The 17,896-nt window shown below is 49.5% G+C and overlaps 1 protein-coding gene across 1 annotated transcript in view; it reads right to left on the minus strand.

Annotated features, from left to right (window-relative positions):
* Positions 1 to 10,623, minus strand: part of CPLX2 (complexin 2) — a 99,515-nt gene extending 88,892 nt beyond the window's left edge. The window contains exon 1 of the mRNA XM_004696803.2: positions 10,406 to 10,623. The gene's annotated coding sequence lies outside the window, so the exon portion shown is untranslated. The remainder of the gene's footprint in view (positions 1 to 10,405) is intronic.
* Positions 10,624 to 17,896: the final 7,273 nt, after the last annotated feature.

Consider the following 17,896-nt stretch of genomic DNA (forward strand, 5'->3'; position numbering starts at 1 on the left):
TCGGGGGTTTAAGTGGAGAGAAAATGTTTTGAGACTGATGTACAAATGCGCTTTACACAATTGATGTGTGTATGGATTGCGATAACAGTTGTATGAGCCCCTAATAAAATGTTTTAAAAAAAAATGACTGTTTTGTTTGCTTGCTTAGAATATTCTAATTATACAGTTAGAATACTTGAAAGTAGCGTCACTTTGTTTTTAAGTATCCAACTTACTGTGCCATTTTAAAAAAGCAAAAGTAGCACAACTTCTATTTAACCAAAACCAATTAGGAAACATCTTAATCAAATATAAGTAATGTCCATTCAATAAAGGATATTGATAATAGTAGTTTAAAAAAATACTGATTCTGGCTTGTAGGTCCATGGGTGGGGGCAGCCTTCCAGAAGCCAAACCCAACCCACTACCACTGAGTCCAATCTGACTTCCAGTGACCTGTCTAGGGCTTCTGAGACCACCAGTGTTGACGGGAGCAGACAGCCCGTCTCATCTTCCTCCTTCAGAGTGGCAGGCAGCACCCCCATGTTTAGCAGCCCAATGCCTGAGCCACAGCCCCACCAGGGCTCCCTGTGGTACAGCCTGAGACCCTATGGTTCCTAAAAAGCTCCCAGGTGAGTCTGCCCCTATTGGGTTGGGCAGCAGCACACACACCATGAGGAGCATGGTGCTGCTGCTGCTCTTGTGCTGGGGAGCGGCTGCGGGCTCAAAGGGCACCTGTAGCACAGGGGAGAACCACACCTTAGGGTTTCCAGGTTGTAACCTTGATGGACACAGACTGCCACATCTGTCTTCCTCAGAACAGCTGGTGGGTTTGAACTGCTAACTTTGGGCTAGCAGTCAAGCCTCCTCCCCCCACCCCACCCCCCTGCCCGCCAAATGCTGTATCCCCAAGGTTCCTTAATAAACTCTATGGCCTAGATTTACAAGGCCGGGGCTTACAGGCAGGGAAGCTGACCTCCAGAGTCCATGTAATTTACGAAGCCACACCTCTCGGGGAGGTGGGTTTGAACCTAGGCCAGTGACACCTTGTGTTGCTTAGGGGCTGTCTCCTGCTCTGGGTCCTGTGTCAACAGCAGGGACTGGCAGGGCTGCAACAGGCCCTTCCCTTTGTAGGGACTGTTTCTGCCCTGCAGCGCGTCCATGAGCAGACTGGCTTCCGGGAAGCTGGCTCCAGAGAGAGCAGACCGTGGCTGGGGGTACGTTTCTGCATTTGGGGACAGTCTCTGGGTTAGGAGTCAGTGCTCACTTGCACGCCTCCCCTTGATCCTGCCTCTGATGGACCCAACCTTTCTTGAAGACTTGGGTGTTTTAGTTGCTATAGATTTTTTTTTCTGCATCAATTCTGTTTTATAATCAACAACACATATAACATGATTTCTCTTGATTTACTGAAGTTTTGATCATCCTTTTAAATGTTGCACCTCCTTACCTGCCCAGGCCAGTACTAGGCCTGGCCCCTTCCCCCCCAACCTCAAGGCAGTAGGATGCTGCCCCAAGGCATTGTGGGGCCACTGCACAGCCTGTGGATGGACTTCTTGCCGAGCCATCCCTGTCCTGCCCTTTGGCTGCCTGAGCTCAAGATGCCTGATTTGGGCTTCCCCACCCTCCGGCTTTGATGGCTGACCACTGTACCTTGTTCAGTCACCATTTCCCAGGGCAGCTTTGTGTGTTGCTGAGACACTGAACACTTTTCAGCGGACTTTGCCAGCTGCTAACAACAGCAAGCGTTTCACAAACTTCCCTCGCATGGCCTTTGAGGCCCTGCCCAATCTGGCCCCCGTCGGCCACCCAGTCTTCGTGTCCTGCAGCTGCTCCCCTCATAGAGACCCTTCTGTCACCCCCACCCAGCATTTTCCTACCCCAGGACCTCTGCACTCTGTTTCTTCTGCCTAGAAGGCTGTCCCAGCACCAGCTTCCTCTCACCCCTTCAGAACCTAGCTTAAATGCCTCCTCCTTCCGCCCTCCTTCATCACCTGATGGAAACAGGCCCCCTCTTCCTCTCACATGTGTTCCTTTTATCCCCTTTCCGGCACTTCCAGGAGGCAGCGGTGCTTCTGTGGTAGAAGTCCCACCTTTCACGTGGGAGACCGGGCTCATCCCCAGCCAGCGCACTTTATACACAGCCTCCGTCTGTCTGTCTGTCAGTGGAGGCTTGTATGTCGGTTGCTGTGATGCTGTACAGGTTTGGGCAGAGCTTCCAGACGAAGAGGAACTAGGAAGAAAGGCCCGGTGATCTGCTTCTGAAAATCAGCAAGTGAAATGCCTCGGATCACAAAGTCTAGTGCACAGCTGCCCGCGGGGATGGAAGGTGCAGGACGGGGCAGCAGGTCACCCTGTGGTGCCCAGGGTAGCCAGGAGTTGGTGGTCGCCTGCACAACAGCCAACACCACCACCAAAAGCAACATGTGGGCCTTGCGGAAAAGATTTTCTTTGCTCATTGGCTTATTTTCTGTCTCCTCCACTAGGACACACGCTTATTCTTCCTTGTCTCACCTTCCGCCCCAGTGCCTCGTCCATCACAGGTGCTCAGGGAGTACCGAGGAACCGATGCAACACTTCCTTGGACTTTCCGCTCCTCTCTTGGGAAAAGGGATGGTGCGCCTAACCCCAGACTTGAACGTATGTTCATTGAGCACCCGCCATGTGTCTGTCAGGTCTGACGATAACACAGAGTGTTGGCAGTATCTCCCCCATTCCACAGACGACCACACCGAAGCTTGGAGAATAGGTGGGAGTGGCAGGAGTGTGGGGCTGGATTCTCACCCCATTGGAGTCATGCCTGGCCCCCTGCTCTGCTCCAAGGCAGCCTTGGGCTACAGGAGAGCTGATCTGAGCTCCTTTGGGTCTCTTGCCATCTGCTGCGTGAACTGCAAGACCCTACTGGCTTGCCTGGCTGTCACAACGACGGGTGAGAGACAGGAATTCTAATGGCTAGGTTTTGTGGCCCATCAAGGCCCGCCTCTTGCAAATGCGGAGATACATTTTCCCTGAGTTGGCAATTACCAGACAGAACGCCTGGGGAACGGTTTTCTTCTTCCAGGCATTTTCTCAAGATTAGCTTCTGAGCCCTAGGGCAGCAGGGCTTGTTGCAACTCTCGCTGTGTGTGTGTGTGTGTGTGTGTGTGTGTGTGTGTGTGTGTGTAGGGGTGGGGGTGCAGGCGGACATGGGAGGTCTGGGGAGTGTGGGTGGTGGCATCTTCTGTCCTAGGGCAAGTTAGGGGTAGGGAGGGCTTGAGGCCCCCAAGCCAACACCTCTCGAAGTTTGGTTTATTTTCCTGGCAGTCGTTTCTCCACTGTCCAAAATAGAGGCCTAACCGACCTCCTCAGGGACTCTGGTTCTGAGCACCCTGCCCCACTGGACCCCTCAGTGGTCGCTCCAGCTCCTAGACATCCTCTGGTCCCCAGGGATGCCATGTGACTTGCGCTGCAAGTCCAGCGGTGGTGGACCCAGGGCATCCCGTGCCTTCCCCACAACCGATTGTGGATCGGACTGTAGTTATTCACAGGGGTTTCGGGCCGGTGTTTGGAACCAGGTCACCATGACTACCTGGTCTGTCTTTGTCTGGAAGCTCCGCTGAAACCGGTTCAGCCGTCCAGGCTCCCCTGACAGACGGAAGTGGCTGCAGAGTCCTGGCCTTCATGGGTTATGTGGATTGGGGTGAGTCCCTTTCTCTCTCTGCGCTTTAAGGTTTAATCTCAGTTTTCAACTCTTATCCCCACCCTCCCACCCCTGCTTTGTCTCAAGAGTGTTGGGTGGGTTATTGGGAAGGCCAGGCCCTGGAGAAGGTCATCAGGGTTTGGTAGATGGAGGGACTTTGAAAAAGAGGAAGAGCCTCAGGGAAATGGGTTGACACAGGGGCTCAACCTGGGTTTCAAACGGCGATGACGATGAGCCTGGTGTAGGCGCGGGCAGGGGCGGATGTGTTACACGCAGGGTCACTATGATGCAGGACTGCCTTGACCACACCTGGCAGCAGCAACACCACCCCTCTGGTGGCCCCTCGTAGTGTACAGAGCAAGGTGGGCAGATGGTGTTCCATGGCCATTGGAGTTGGGCTCTGGTTGACATTGATCAGCATGTCATCTCCACTCTCCCTCCCTCCTCTGCCCCGTTTTAATAGGACCCATACTCATATGACCCTTTCTACATTCCAGGCACAGCAGCTCTGGTGGCGTAGTGGTTACTTGGTGGGCTGAAAACTGTGAGGTCAGTGGTTCAAAACCACCAGCTGCTCTGTGGGAGAAAGACGGGACTTTCTACTCCCACAAAGCATCGCAGTCTCAGAAACCCACAGGTGCAGTTCTACCCTGTCCTGCAGGGTCACCATGAGTCGGAATCAGCTCGATGACAGTGAGTGACGTTGCAGGCACAGTCTAAACCCTTCACAAAATGTATGGTGACTTATTTCATCCTCACATGACCTCCTGGAGATAAGTATGAGGTCATTCTCATTGTCTCAGTTGTAAATTTGAGGACACTGGGACACACTGAGGGAAGCACTATCCACCCAGCTACTCAATGGTCAGGTACTGCCTCCTGCCTCTGGATCCTCCGTGCCAAGCCTAGCATCTCCAGACTCGGCAGCCAGAGGCATTCAACAAAACCAAAGCCACTTTTTGTCACTCCCTTGCTTGAAATCACCCTGCGATCATCTTTTCACTGGACTTAGAATGGAACCACTTCACGGCCCTGCAGGGCCTCATCCCTGCCTCCCACCCCCTGCCCCTCCTGCCCCAGCCACACTGCTCTCCTGGGCCTCTCCAAACAGTCTGGACTCACTGCAGGGCTGTGCCTGGAAAGCTTGGCTCCACATCCACATCCACTGGCTCCTTGGTATCCAGGCCCGCACACCCTGCCATCAGTGCTGACAGCTCTTCCCGGTCCTATTCGTGTGCTGACACCTTCCCTATTTGCTCTGTGCTGGTTATTCGCTCCTCGGTCCCGTTCGAGTCTGTAAGCCCCAGGAGAGCAGCGGTCTGGGAGTCTTCTGCTCTCTCCTCAGCACCTGGGACAGCTCCTGACACAACCTGGTTCTCCACCTTCCTCAAGCCGCAACCCTTAATCCAGTTCCTCATGTGGTGGTGACCCCCAACCAGAACATTATTTTTGTTGCTACTTCATAACTGTCATTTTGCTACTGTCATGAGTCGTCATGTAAATATCTGATACGCAGGATGTATTTTCATTGTCACAAATTGAACATAATGAAAGCATAGTGATCAATCACAAAAACAATATGTAATTCTATATTGTTAGGTATTTATTTCGAATGACAAATAAAGAAATTTTGTCTCGAAGCATGGTGAGCAGGGGTAACAGTCTTCACGCTGGGTACTCATATGTGAGCGCATCTGCATGTGGGCGGACCCACCCGGAGATGGATAGAGGAGCAGTGTCTCGGTTCCTAAGACCATCAGAAAACACATCGGAAATATGTTTTTTCTGATAGTCTTAGGTGACCGCTGTGAAAGGGTAGTTCGACCCCCAAAGGGGTCGAGACCCACAGGTTGAGAACCACTGGCCCAGCCCCTTGGAGGAGCCTGTGCTGGAGGTGGAGCAGACCCTTACTAAGGCAAGGCCCCTTTTGAGACTACATCAGGTGGTTAGGAACTTTTTCCTTTTTTTTCTGCCAAGGGCCATTTGGATATTTATAACCTCATTCGGAGGCCACACAAAATGATCAACTTAAAAATTAGCCTGCTATATTTAGTCAAACATTTAATTAACTACCCCCAATGTGATGGCTGGAATTGCTTCTCTTGGGTGAGGCGTGTGATGTTAGCTCGTATGGATGACTACACTAGCTCGTATGGATGACTTCACGTGCCTTATACAGCCCTCCGACTGGACAGTCCTCAGCCCTGCTCCACACATGAGGTAGGTTCCGCACACTACTACCTGCCTGCGCTTAGCTGCACTGCGGTAGTTTGTGTGTTGCTGGGAGGCTGGGAGCTGTGCTGTCAGGATTTTACACAGCAGTCGGTCGTCTGGGATGGACAGGTTTCTATGGTACTTGCAGTTTGAGCAAGACTAGGAAGAAAAGTCTGGCACCAACTGCTGCCAATTAGCCAAGTGAAACGTTTAGCCACCCACAAGGTTGGCAGGCAGTACCATGGTTACCGCAGTGCAGATGTCTAAGACCAGACATGGTGGCATTCTGTGGTCCATGCCGTCACCACGAGTCAGAGCCGAGATGACAAAAACTAACCACAACAGGTCTAGGTAATAGAATAAATCTAAATAGGTCTGTAGAGAGCCTTGGTGGTACATGGTCATGCATTCTGCTGCTAACCCAAAGGTGGGCAGTTTGAACCCACTGGCCTCCCTGCAGGAAAATACTGTGGGAGTCTGCTTCCATAAAGAAATCCTCTGGGGGCAGTTAGGCTCTGTCACTATGCATTAGGACTGGCACCCTGGCGGTGGTTTCAGGTAAGTATTGCATTGTTAACGTCAAGGTCAGTGGCTCAAACTCATCAGCTGCTACAAGGGAGCAAGAAGAATCGGTCTGCTCTTGTAAAGATGCGCAGCTTTAGAAACCCCAGACAGGGTCAGTAAGGGTTGGAATCAATTCAATGACAGTAGCTAAGTTGGTAGTGACTTGATGGAAACTGGTTTGTTTGGATTTGGGTGTTGTTTTTTCTTGGAAACAGGTCTTAACTTGTGCCAATGATTGGATAATTTCACAAGCAGCTGAAGTCCACTCTCTTTGTTGCTTTCCTGTGTCTTACTTGTAACAATGCTCCCAGAAAGAAGGCAATTCGACTGACAAGCCTCTGCTGACTTCCCTTCACCAGGGATGCTCGGGGCTCTGTACATACATCCTCATTATCCACCTAAGACGCGGGGTGACTTGAGAAGTCAGCCCTCGCCGTTGTGCAGGCAGAGACATCCATGAAAAGAGAAGATGCTGACTTGCAAAGTGCCCATCTGGGGAACATCCCATCTGTACCAGCCATCACAGTTCATCAGTAACTGGAGAGACTTTATGCTCTGGAAAGGCACAAGGGCTCTCTGAGTCCTGTCAGGGCCCAGGCCAAACACTGCTCCTTTAATACCTCAAAGGAGCTGTGGACTATAGCCCAAGAGGAGGTGCAGCCAAATTCTGAGCAATTGGGGAGAAGGAGGCTTCTGACGCATCTGGTGAGAGCAGACAGGGCGGGCCAAAGTCCACAGACGAGACCCGAGTGTCTGGCTGCAGAGCCCTTTGCTAATGATAACCAAAGGGCCAGCCAGGAGGTAGGCACAGTAACTACCGACATCAATTAACTTCCAAAGGATATGAAAGGTAACTTTTCCAAGCAATCTCAAAGAGAAGCAGCACACACTGCCATCCATTCTGGGGACCAGAAGGGACATCTCTGGTTGTACATCATCCTCTTCCTTTTAGGCTCTTTGAGCTGGGGAAGGAGCTGGCATCCCTAATCTATGGGCTGTGAAACACAAGTTCAAGACACGAGTGGATGGAGAAGAACACTCAATGATAAGTTCAAAGACCTGGGCTCTGATCTCAGTACTTTTGAACATTGGGCACATTCCTCCCCTTCTTTGAGCTTTGTCTTCCTTCTCTGTCAAATGTGCCTTTGGGGCCTAATGTTTCCAGATCCATTATTTCCATAATGTCAAGTCTTCTGAATGTATGAGCTCATGAGTTCTTTAAAAGGGAAGCTCTCATGTCTTCTTGAGCAGAACCCGGTTTGATTTTTGACCAGCCTTGCAGATAGTCCCTGGCCCATGGCACAGTGTAGGTAACGGAGAGCAACGATTCTGGTTTGGTAAGTCATGTTGAGGTTGTATGGACCTCTCTATTTTTTTCTCTGGGAATAGTTTCTTCTAATCTACTCGGCTCATGGCCATCGTATGATTCACCTCTCCAAACGTCCTGCAAGGGAAGGAAGGTACAGACGTGATCTAGGAGTGAAGGTCTGGGTTTGAGTGAGAGGCTTCCAAAGCAATTTGCAAGTGGTTATTGATGCTTAAATCCTCCTTTATGAAATGATAATATGAAGCCCTGGATCTGCTTCAGAATAATTCAGTGTGTGTGTGTGTGTGTGTGTGTGTGTGTGAGAGAGAGAGAGAGAGAGAGACAGAGAGAGACAGAGAGAGAATCAATGAAACATATCTGGCCAGCAGTTGAAACTGACTGGTGCATGGGGATTTATACTCGTCTTTTCTATTATTTAAACATATATTTTAAATTCCTGCTAACAAAAGGCCCTTTGGAGACTAACTCTAGCCTTTCCCTCTACTCTCATTTCACAGGCCCATTCTGAGAAGCCTCTGGCATGGTGACATCACACCACTCAGCCTGTACACACAGTACACACAGTCCCATCTGTTTGTGGGCCTTCTCTTCATCAGTCACCGTAGTTAATCATCCCTGCCTCTGAGATCCTGCAGGCTGTATCGTTGTAGATTCCAACTCACAGCGGCCCTGTATGTCAGAACAGAACTGCCTCTGGGATTTGTAGGTTGTAACCTTCATGGGAGCAAATCACCAAGTCTTTCCCCCACGGAGGGGTTAGCCAGTTCAAACCACTTACACCACCAGACAACACCTTATAGCCTGTTTGCACACTTCTATTTGAACACCTATCACAACATATTGCAACAGTTTGTTGGCTTTCTCTGCTGCTGTGACCTGAGGATGCTCCTCTGGGAGCCCAGTGCTTGGGGATGGGGGTGAGGGTGGGGGATTGGGAGGGTGGGAGGGTGGGAGGTCATCAGCACCTGCTGCCAGAAGCAAGGATAGCAGAATCCCTAGTTACCATTTTTCTGAACACTTACTATGTGCCACACACCGCCCGAAGCTCATTACATAGCTTTCTCATTAAGTCCTCGCCACAAGTGGGTATTATTAACAGCATCATTATCCTACAACGGGAGAACCTGTCTCAGAAGGTCACTGGCCCAAGGTCACATGTTGGCAAATCGCAGAGTTGGGATTTGGACTCAGATGGGAAGCCAGCCTGCCCTTCTCCCTCCCACACAGAAGAAGCTTTGTCTTCTCACCACCCTATCTGCGATCTCAAGACCCCCCTCTCTCTGCTGATTACACAACAGGCCCAGCAATTTGGGAGCTTGGGTTTGAGGCCCAAGTCAGGTACTAAATTGCTGGCTGACCTTGGGCAAATCACCTCTGCTCCTAAGCCCCTTCTCCCAGAGAGGTGCTCAGAGAGCCAGAGGATCACGTGACCCGAGGGCCCTCCCAGCTTGGGCTCCAGAGAAAACCTGCCTCTTTGCACTAGGTTTCCGGTTGCGAGCTGGCTTCCTGCTTGGGAACCTCCCAGCTTCTCAGTCTCTTGTCTTGCTCAGTATCACCTTCCAGAGCCAAGCCACCTTCACCACCTGCTGCCCGGCTCGCCCCCTCCTCCTTCCAGGCGACTGGGATTTCTCCGGAGGTGGGGGCGGAACTCTGGGCCGGGCGGGTCGGGGTGGGGACAGGGAGCCTGTAGCTGCCCGGGAGTCGGCTTCCTGGCGCTTTCTTGGCCTCTTCCCCCCACGGAAACTCAGCCTCACACTTTCTAGGGATATTCTGGGGACAGCCAGGGTCAGGATTGCAGCTGCCAGCCGCAGTGATCTGGGCTGGCTCTGCAAAGTCGGTGGACTTGCGCTCGGGTGGGGGGTGGGGTGGGGATCCGGGTCTGGAGGGGAGAAGGGGCGGCCCGCTCCTCTCTCCTAGCCCGGAGCTCAGCCTAGGCCCATGCCGCCCGACAGGATCCGCGACCCTCTGGGCTCGTCTTCCCTCCACCCTCCTTCCGACTCCCAGTTGGGACCCGCCATTGCACGGCCCACAGTAGGCCTTGGCGAGCTGCAGACCCGAGCCAGAGACGCGCGATTCTCGCTGGCCGCCCCCCCTTCCTCCCTCCCCGGTCCCCTGGTCCGCCTCTGCCACTGCTCTGCGGGAAGCCGACATCCCCAGATCGAAGTCTCCAGCCCCCGGGGAGCGCGGAAAGCCCCAGACCTTGGGCTTTGTTCCCAACTCGCCAGGAGGCGCGCAGCCGGAGCTGGCCCCCACCGCGGGGATGACACGAGGAGCGGAGCCCTGGGTGGCCGAGGGGCTGTCCTCGGCGGCCCGGTACGGATCCGGGACCGATCCGAGAGCGAACACCGCCGGGCGCCGCTGTCCGCTTGCGCGGTGCCGCTCCGGGAGAGAAGCCGGCTGCGCGCGGGAGCTGTCCCCGCGGTGGTGCTGAAGCGAGGAGCAGCCGCAGGAGCTCTCCCCTGGTCACCCAAGAACCGCCGGCGGCTGAGCGCTACTGGGCGAGCCAGGAAGGGCCGGGGAAAGCCGCCTTCGGGGAGCTTTGCAGCGCGGGGCCTATGGCTAGGGTTTCTCTGGCGAGCCGGCTCCAGCGGAGGAGGTGGCGGCTCAGCAACAGAGAGCGAGCACGCGCGCGTTCTACGAACCTGTTGGAGGCAGCAGCTTCTCCGCGGCTGAACAGGGCGCCCGGGACTGCGATTCTGGCCCGCCTGTCGCTCCCCACTCTTCCTTGCCTCCTCCGCTGAGGCGCTCCCTCCTGCCTGGGCTCGTAGATGTGCACGCTGGGGGCGCCGAGCCCCTTGTTGGGTCCGCCCCGAAAGTCAGTCGAGCTGCAGAGCACAGCGCAGAGAGGCCTCCCCCGAGGGCAGACCCGCTCCCAGGGAGACCTAAGCTTCCTGAGAAAGTAGGCGGGGGTTGGCTGCGGGGACCAGGGGAAGAAAGACGGTGCCCACAGAGGTGGCTGTGAAGCCAACGGGGGAGACATGGGGGAGTTCCCCTAAAGGCGCTTCTGCACTGAAGTTTGGGGGTCTAGAGGTTCCTCTCTAGGGGTCCTGCCTTGGAAAAAGCTCTCCCCCTCCCCGTTTGCAGAACTTTTATCTTCTCGGTTGCAAATCCCATCCTTTGAATCTAACCACCTCTCTGTTCTCATTCCAGCAAATCAGAGAGAGAGCGCTTTCTAATAAAATGCTAACGTTGGGGCATGGCACTCAAAAGTCCTTTGCCAGCAAGGCTCACTGGAAGGCCAGCTGAATTCCGGCCAGAACAGGGGACCACTCAGGCTCACCCCAGGGCCCTTGCACCTGCGGCTCTGTCTGCGGGAATGTTTCCCCCTACTGTTTTCTCTGCCAATTAAAGTGCTTCATTCTCAGTGAAGACTTCCCCGATGGACTCCTAAGCCACAGTTATTTGCTTCCTCTCCTCGGACTCGCTCAGGACTCCCCTAAGCCTCTATATTGGCCTCCCCACGCTGTATTATACTTTCTCATGCGTCTGCATCCTCAGTTACCAGGCTCATAAAAATCAAGTTCACTTCTAAGTTCCCTCTGCATCTCCACCTCCCGATGGGGTAACTGACACACAGGAGGCGTCAATTACGTTTGCTGAATGGCCCCTCAGAAGCACAGGCCCATCTAACTTCCCTTTGTTCATGTTGCTGCTCATTTGATTGCTGAATTTGGACCACAGCCTGCAAGGCCCTACGAGGTGACATCCTTGATTAACTCTCCTGTCCTGTTGCCACCAACTCTCCTCTGTGTAACTCCACCTACATTTTGTACTAAGCTCCCCACTCCCCATACCTTTCCCCCCCCCTTCCAGTTGATTTCTCCACTGGAAGCCTTCATTCCCTTGATCTTCATATCGGTCTAGTCATTTGGATCTCAGCTCAAATGTCACGCCTCGAGAGGGCTTCTCTAGCAAATGTATAAACAAAATACACTCAGAAGTGTGCATCAGCCTCATTTGTTTCATTTTTCTCTTGAACTTACTGTGTTTGTGCATTTCCTCGTTTATGTTTGGCCTTTCCCCAACTAGAAAGGGAGACCTACTAGGACAAGTATCAGGCCAGTTTTATTTACCACAGTGTCCAGAGAGGAACTGGCCCTACATCAATGCATCTCCCCAGGAAGACTTGATCCTGGGACGTCTTTTGCTACAAATCAAGCAAAAAGGCTTGTTAGGAGGATCAACCTGGAAGAAGGAGTGAGAGGAAGGGATGAGCCAAGATAAGTGGCTTCAAGCTTACAGGCCTGAATCACAGCCCCCCTTTATGACCAGGAATAACAGAATGATGACTTCTACGCACTTCTCCACATTAAAAACAACAACAACCACATTCACAACCACAATCTCATTTTGAGATCCAAAGAGATAGACTGACTTGTCCAGGACCACACAGCATGTCAGTGGTGATGCTATCCCGGGTATTGTGCTACATGCTGTGGAGCTAGAGTTCCAGAGCCTTCTATTAGTAGAAGACATAGACATGTAAAGAATACAATTGGATGCAGAACTCACTGCCATTGAATCAGGTCTGACTCAGAGCAAATCTATAGGACAAGGTTGAATCGCCCCTGTGGCAGTTCCAAGATGGTAACTCTTCACGGGAGTAGAAAGCCTCATCTTTCTCCTGCAGGTGTGGCTTGTGGTTTCAAACTGGCAGCCCCACTTGTAACCCACTATGCCACCAGGGCTCCATCATTTGATACCTACTCAACAGTAATTCTCAACCTGGAGAGGGGTAAGGGGGGGAGGGAGAAAAAAATAGGTGGTAGGTTAGAGTCAGAGTAATCTGCAAGTCTCTTCTGTAACAATTACAATTTGAGTGCTTGCTAGGTGTCTGATAAGTGATTTCTGTATTGTTGCCGTTAAGTGCTGTCAAGTAGGTTCTGGTTCAGAGCAGATCCTATGGACAACATTTCACTCTCCATTTTGTAAACAGGAAGCAGAGTCTTAACGCAGGTTAACCTACTTGGCCAAGGTAATGAAGCTGGTAAACAGCTGAGGTGGGACTCAGCCTGGGCTTGTTTGTCTCACAGCCTGACCTTTGAGCCACTATGCATCCTGCATTTATAGAATTAGAAGTTCTGGTGAGCCTGGGATCTGAAGATGATTCTCAGGTTGTTCTAATACGAGTCCCCTCCTTTTGAGAAACACTCACGCAGAGAATGCCGTGAGAGCAGTGGAAGGAAGAGTGGACACTACCCGTGGGAGGAGTTACTCGAGGTTGAAGTTGGACATGAAGGATTAAGTGAGGGTTTCCAGGTAGGTAAGGGGTGGACAGAAGAAGCGAGATATTTAAAGGACTTGAGGTTTGAGATGGGGAAATTGTTAGTGGCTTGAACTCTCTGAATGGTACAGAGATCCAAGCTCACCCAGCGGTGCCTAGGAAGGAAGACCTGGCAATCTACTTGTGAAAAACCACAAGCCAGTGGAACCCCCATAGAGTGTAGTTCTCCTCAGACCCATGCAGAGTCACCACGAGTCAGCGTGTCTCAACAACAACTTTTAAAAAACTGTTGAGTAGTTTGGTGTGGATAAAGTGTAAGCCTGACGTGGGCAGTAGGGATGGACAATTAGGCTGGAATTTGGTTTGGATTTGACTGCCATGCCTTTATCCCATAGGCAGTAGAGAGCCAGCAAAAGGCAGAGATCTGCTGTAACACCTGCGACACCACCTTAATCATCCCCGTAGTAGCAACCTTGAATCAATCTCTTAGAATTGCAAAGCACTTTCCACTAACATGAGAAATGTTACTCTAGGGTGAAGTGGACCTGAAGCTCCTTGTCGGCATCATGCCTGTGGGCTTGCGCTCACTGTCCCCTGGCACCTGGCCGAGAATTGGAACCATTGGAGGTGCTCAGTAAACGCAGGCGTGTAGGCAGTCCAATCCACAGGCTTTGACAATCATTTATGTAAGAGAGAAGGGAAAGGGAAGCATCATTTAATCCAGAATGGCAGAACTCTTTGAACAACTCACTCCAGAAAGTCAAATTCTACCCTTCCCTTCCCAAGAGCACCTGGGGGAGACTGAAATTTGGCTCTCCAAAGTGGTTGCTGTGTAATAGTAGCAATTTTCCTCTGTTATACACAGGAAAGCTGATTGCACCCTGGCGACCACCACCTGGCCAAGATAGGATTTCCTCTTCTGCATGACTTTATGGTTTTTGGCTTGTAGATCTAGTCCCGATGGTCTCTATTATGTGGCAGTAACATAATATGCTGCCATTTGTTTTAGTGTTTTAAAGGGAAATCACCATGCTAATGAAACTCCAGTCTTGGCTCAAGAACTAAAACCTACCTTCTGTCTCTCCACCTCTCTGGCAAGTCTACACGGACCCAGATGATTGCTAATTTGTAGAAAGAAAGCTGACTTGTACCTGGTCCCTCTAACATCCTTGACATATGTGAACCCCATGAGGTAGAGACCACTCTTATCTTCCACTTTTATGGAAAGGAAAACCCAGGAAAAGGAACTCAAAAGACTTGTCCATGGTCACCACCAGGCTGTCTGACCTTTAGGTTTTCGGGCTCCAATGTTTACACTCAATCACCTCCCAAGTCAAATGTTTACATTGTGTTTCTTCTCAGGCCTGTGTGACCCTAGACAAGTCATTTTCTCTCTGCAAATCTTAATGTCCTCTTCTGTGAAGTAGGGATAAAAATAACTATCAAGGAAAATTACTGTGTGGAAAATAAGCAAAGTAAAATATCTCACTGCCATAGCGTCACCGAGACATTATAGATCGGGGTAGAACTGGCCCTGTGGGTTTCTTAGATTGTATCTCTTTATGGGAATAGACAGCCTTTCTCTTGAGGAGCGACTGGTACTTTCAAACCTCAGACTGAAAGGTCAGCAGCCCAACACGTAACCAAATAGTGTTGTCCATGTGGTGCTGGTCCCTTGCCTGGCCTTCCTTATCTCCGCCTGTGACTCTCCCCTCTTCCCAGATTTTAACCCACAAACCCAGGGGCCACTGTTGAATCCTCCCTTTTTCCAAGCATCAATTCATTGGCAAGTCATTTAAACTCTTCCACCATAACTCTTTAATCCACAAAAGCATCATCCCCTTCTGGACTGATACTTAGCTGGTCTCCGATTCCACTGCTGCCCCCCAAAATTGTCTCTGAAGTATTCACATACATGCTCACACAAAAATGTTTCCTGTGAAGAGCACGGTTAATTATCCCCAAGTGAGCACAGTTGTGTAACCAGCCCCCAGATAATGAAACAGCATTACAACTCCTCTGAAGATCCTCCCAATTTCCACCCTTACTTTCTCCAAAGACAACCACAGATCTGACTTCCGACACTATAGATTGATTTCACTGATTGTTGAACTTTCTAAAATGGAGCCATATACACAGCTGTCCTTTGGTAACTGCAGGGGATTAGCTCTAGGACCCCCATGGATACCAACATTATAGATGCTCAAGTCCCTTATATAAAACGGCATACTATTTGCAGACACACACACACCTTCTTGTATACTATAAATCATCTCTTGAATACTTACAATACATAACGCGATGCAAATGCTGAATATAGCATTTTATGTTCCTTTGAAGTCTTTGAACGCTTGCTTCAACCACTTAATTGCTTTTTTAAAATTCTAAAATATATTCAGTTTGTGGTTGGTCGACTCTGCTGATACAGAACTGCCCATATGGAGGGTTGACTTTATGTAATATTTTGTGTTTGGAGCCCTGGTGCTGTAGTGGTTCTGCACTGGGTTGCTAGCTGCAAGATCAGCAGTTCTAAATCACCAGCCACTCGGAGAGAAAAAGGTGGGGTTTTCTCCTTTCTCCCCCAGTAAAGAGTTACAGTCTCAGAAACCCACTGGGGCAGTTCTACTCTGTTCTATCGGGTTGCTATGAGCAGGCATTGACTCAATGGCAGTGAGAGTCTTTTCCTCTTTTCCATAGACTTATCTATGTCATTTCCCATGACAACAATGTATTTGTTTTCATTGCTATATAGTATTCCATCGAGTGACTAGACATAGGTTTTTTTATCTACCGTGTTGGTGGTAGTTATTTCGGCTGCAGTCACTTGTTCTTTCAGATGTGCATCCACTCAGCTGTAATATATAGTACCGACCTGTCTCCATTGGAAAAACAATTTATACTCTCTCAAAACCATATCTGAAACCATGTCTGGTTACTCCATATTCTTCCTGACACTTGGTACTGTCAATCTATTTTTAAGTTTAATTTGAATATTTATATATTTTTCTATGAGTGTGTAGTGATATAACACTGTGGGTTTCATTTTAATTAATTAGAATTTCTCTAATGAGTAATGAAATTGAGTACTTTCCCACCTATTTAATTGGTATTTAGAAAACTTCTTTTGTGAAGTGCCTCTTCATGTACTTTGTCAATTGCTCTAGTGTGATATTATATCTTATTTATTTGTAGAAATGATTTACATACAAGGTGTTAACCAAAGAAAACCGGAATTTTTTTCTTCAAACCTATGTATTTAATTTTTTTTTTTACAAAGTCACCTTATCACCTTCAAAGTACTCTCTATTACACTTAATACATTTGTCAAATCTGGGACTTCCTTCTTGGAAACATTTTTCAAACTCATCTGTTTAGATAGCTGGCAGCACCTCCCTCGTTTTTTTCATCACCTCTTCTACATCATCACATTGCTGTCCTTTCATGGCCCTCTGCATTGCAGAAACAAAAAGAAGTTGCACAGAGTGAGGTCAGGTGAGTAAGGTCAGTGTGTGAGGCAAGAAAGGTATGCTGCTTTTTGCCCAAAACTGGCGCATTGCGATGACTGCATGAGCAGGTGCATTGCCATGGTGGCAAAACCAGTCCCCCGTCGGCCACAAATCAGGCCTCTTTTTGGTCACACACTGTTATGCTATCTTTTCAGAACCCTTAAATAGAAAGTTTGATTAACGGTCTGACTTGGTGGAATGAACTCCAAATGCACTATCCCCCTCACATAAAAAAAACCAAAACCAAATGAGTATTGTCTTGATCTTTGATTTCACTTGACAAGATTTTTTTTGGAGAGGTGATGATGGCATCTTCCACTGGCTTGATTAATGTTTGCTTTGGGGGTCATAGAATAGTACCATGTCTTGTCACCAATAATGACCTTGGAAAAAAGTCTGGGTCACTTTGGAGCTGTTATTTCAAAGCACGTCTCCACTCAATGCTCTTTTTCCTAGTCAGTCAGAAACCAAGGCACAGGTTTTTCAGCTACCCTTCTCATTTCCAAATCTTCCATTAATGTTCACGGAACCAAGCTCCAAGATAGTCCAGGTAACTGCCCCCTCTCTTCAATGATCTGTTGTCGGTCTTCGAGCACAAGTGCATGAATTTTGTCGACATTTTTGTCCATTCAGGAAGTTAACAGACCTCCAGAATGAGGTTTGTCATCACACTTTTTAAAGCAAGAAAACCACTCCTACACTTGAGTTTTTCCCGTAGTGCTGTCCACAATATTTCTGTGGCATTTTTCCAGAGCAGAAAACAAAATTTTCACTGCTGCGTGCTGTTCTCTTAAATCACAAAAAAATGGAGTGAAACTGCTTTTATGAACAAATTCACTGTGACCAGAGAGAACCTTGCCAGGAGATGCCACTGGGCACACTAACTCAGAGCTCAATGCTTGCCTAGCAGGGGGAAGAAAATGCATACTATGAAAGCTCCGCCCAGCAGTTTATTATATATATATACATATATTTGTAACCCTCATATTCTGGATATGAGTCCTGTAATATAAATAACTCCTCAAATCCAGTGGCCTTCTTTTCCTTCTACTGATGATATATATTTTTTGATAAATGGAAGGCATTAATTTTATTGTAGCTTGTGTTAATCTGGGTTGATTAGAGAAATAAATTCATAGACACTCATATGTGTATAAGAAAGAGCTTTATGTACAAGAGCAATTGATTATTGAGAAAACATCCCAGCCCAGTCCAGATTAAGTCTGATATTAGCCCATATGTTTGATACCAATCTATGTATTCTTCTTCGGACTCATGAAACACATACAATGACACAGAATGCAGGAAGATCACAGACTGGTGGGTGAAAAGTCTTGTGGATCCAGTGGTGGTGGAAGCATTTCCGTGTAGACATGGGTCTCCACATGACTCCGCCAGCTCTC

This window comes from Echinops telfairi, unplaced genomic scaffold, assembly GCF_000313985.2.
Source record: "Echinops telfairi isolate 266 unplaced genomic scaffold, ASM31398v2 ScPeMD7_7469;HRSCAF=8507_0, whole genome shotgun sequence".
NCBI lineage: Eukaryota > Metazoa > Chordata > Mammalia > Afrosoricida > Tenrecidae > Echinops > Echinops telfairi.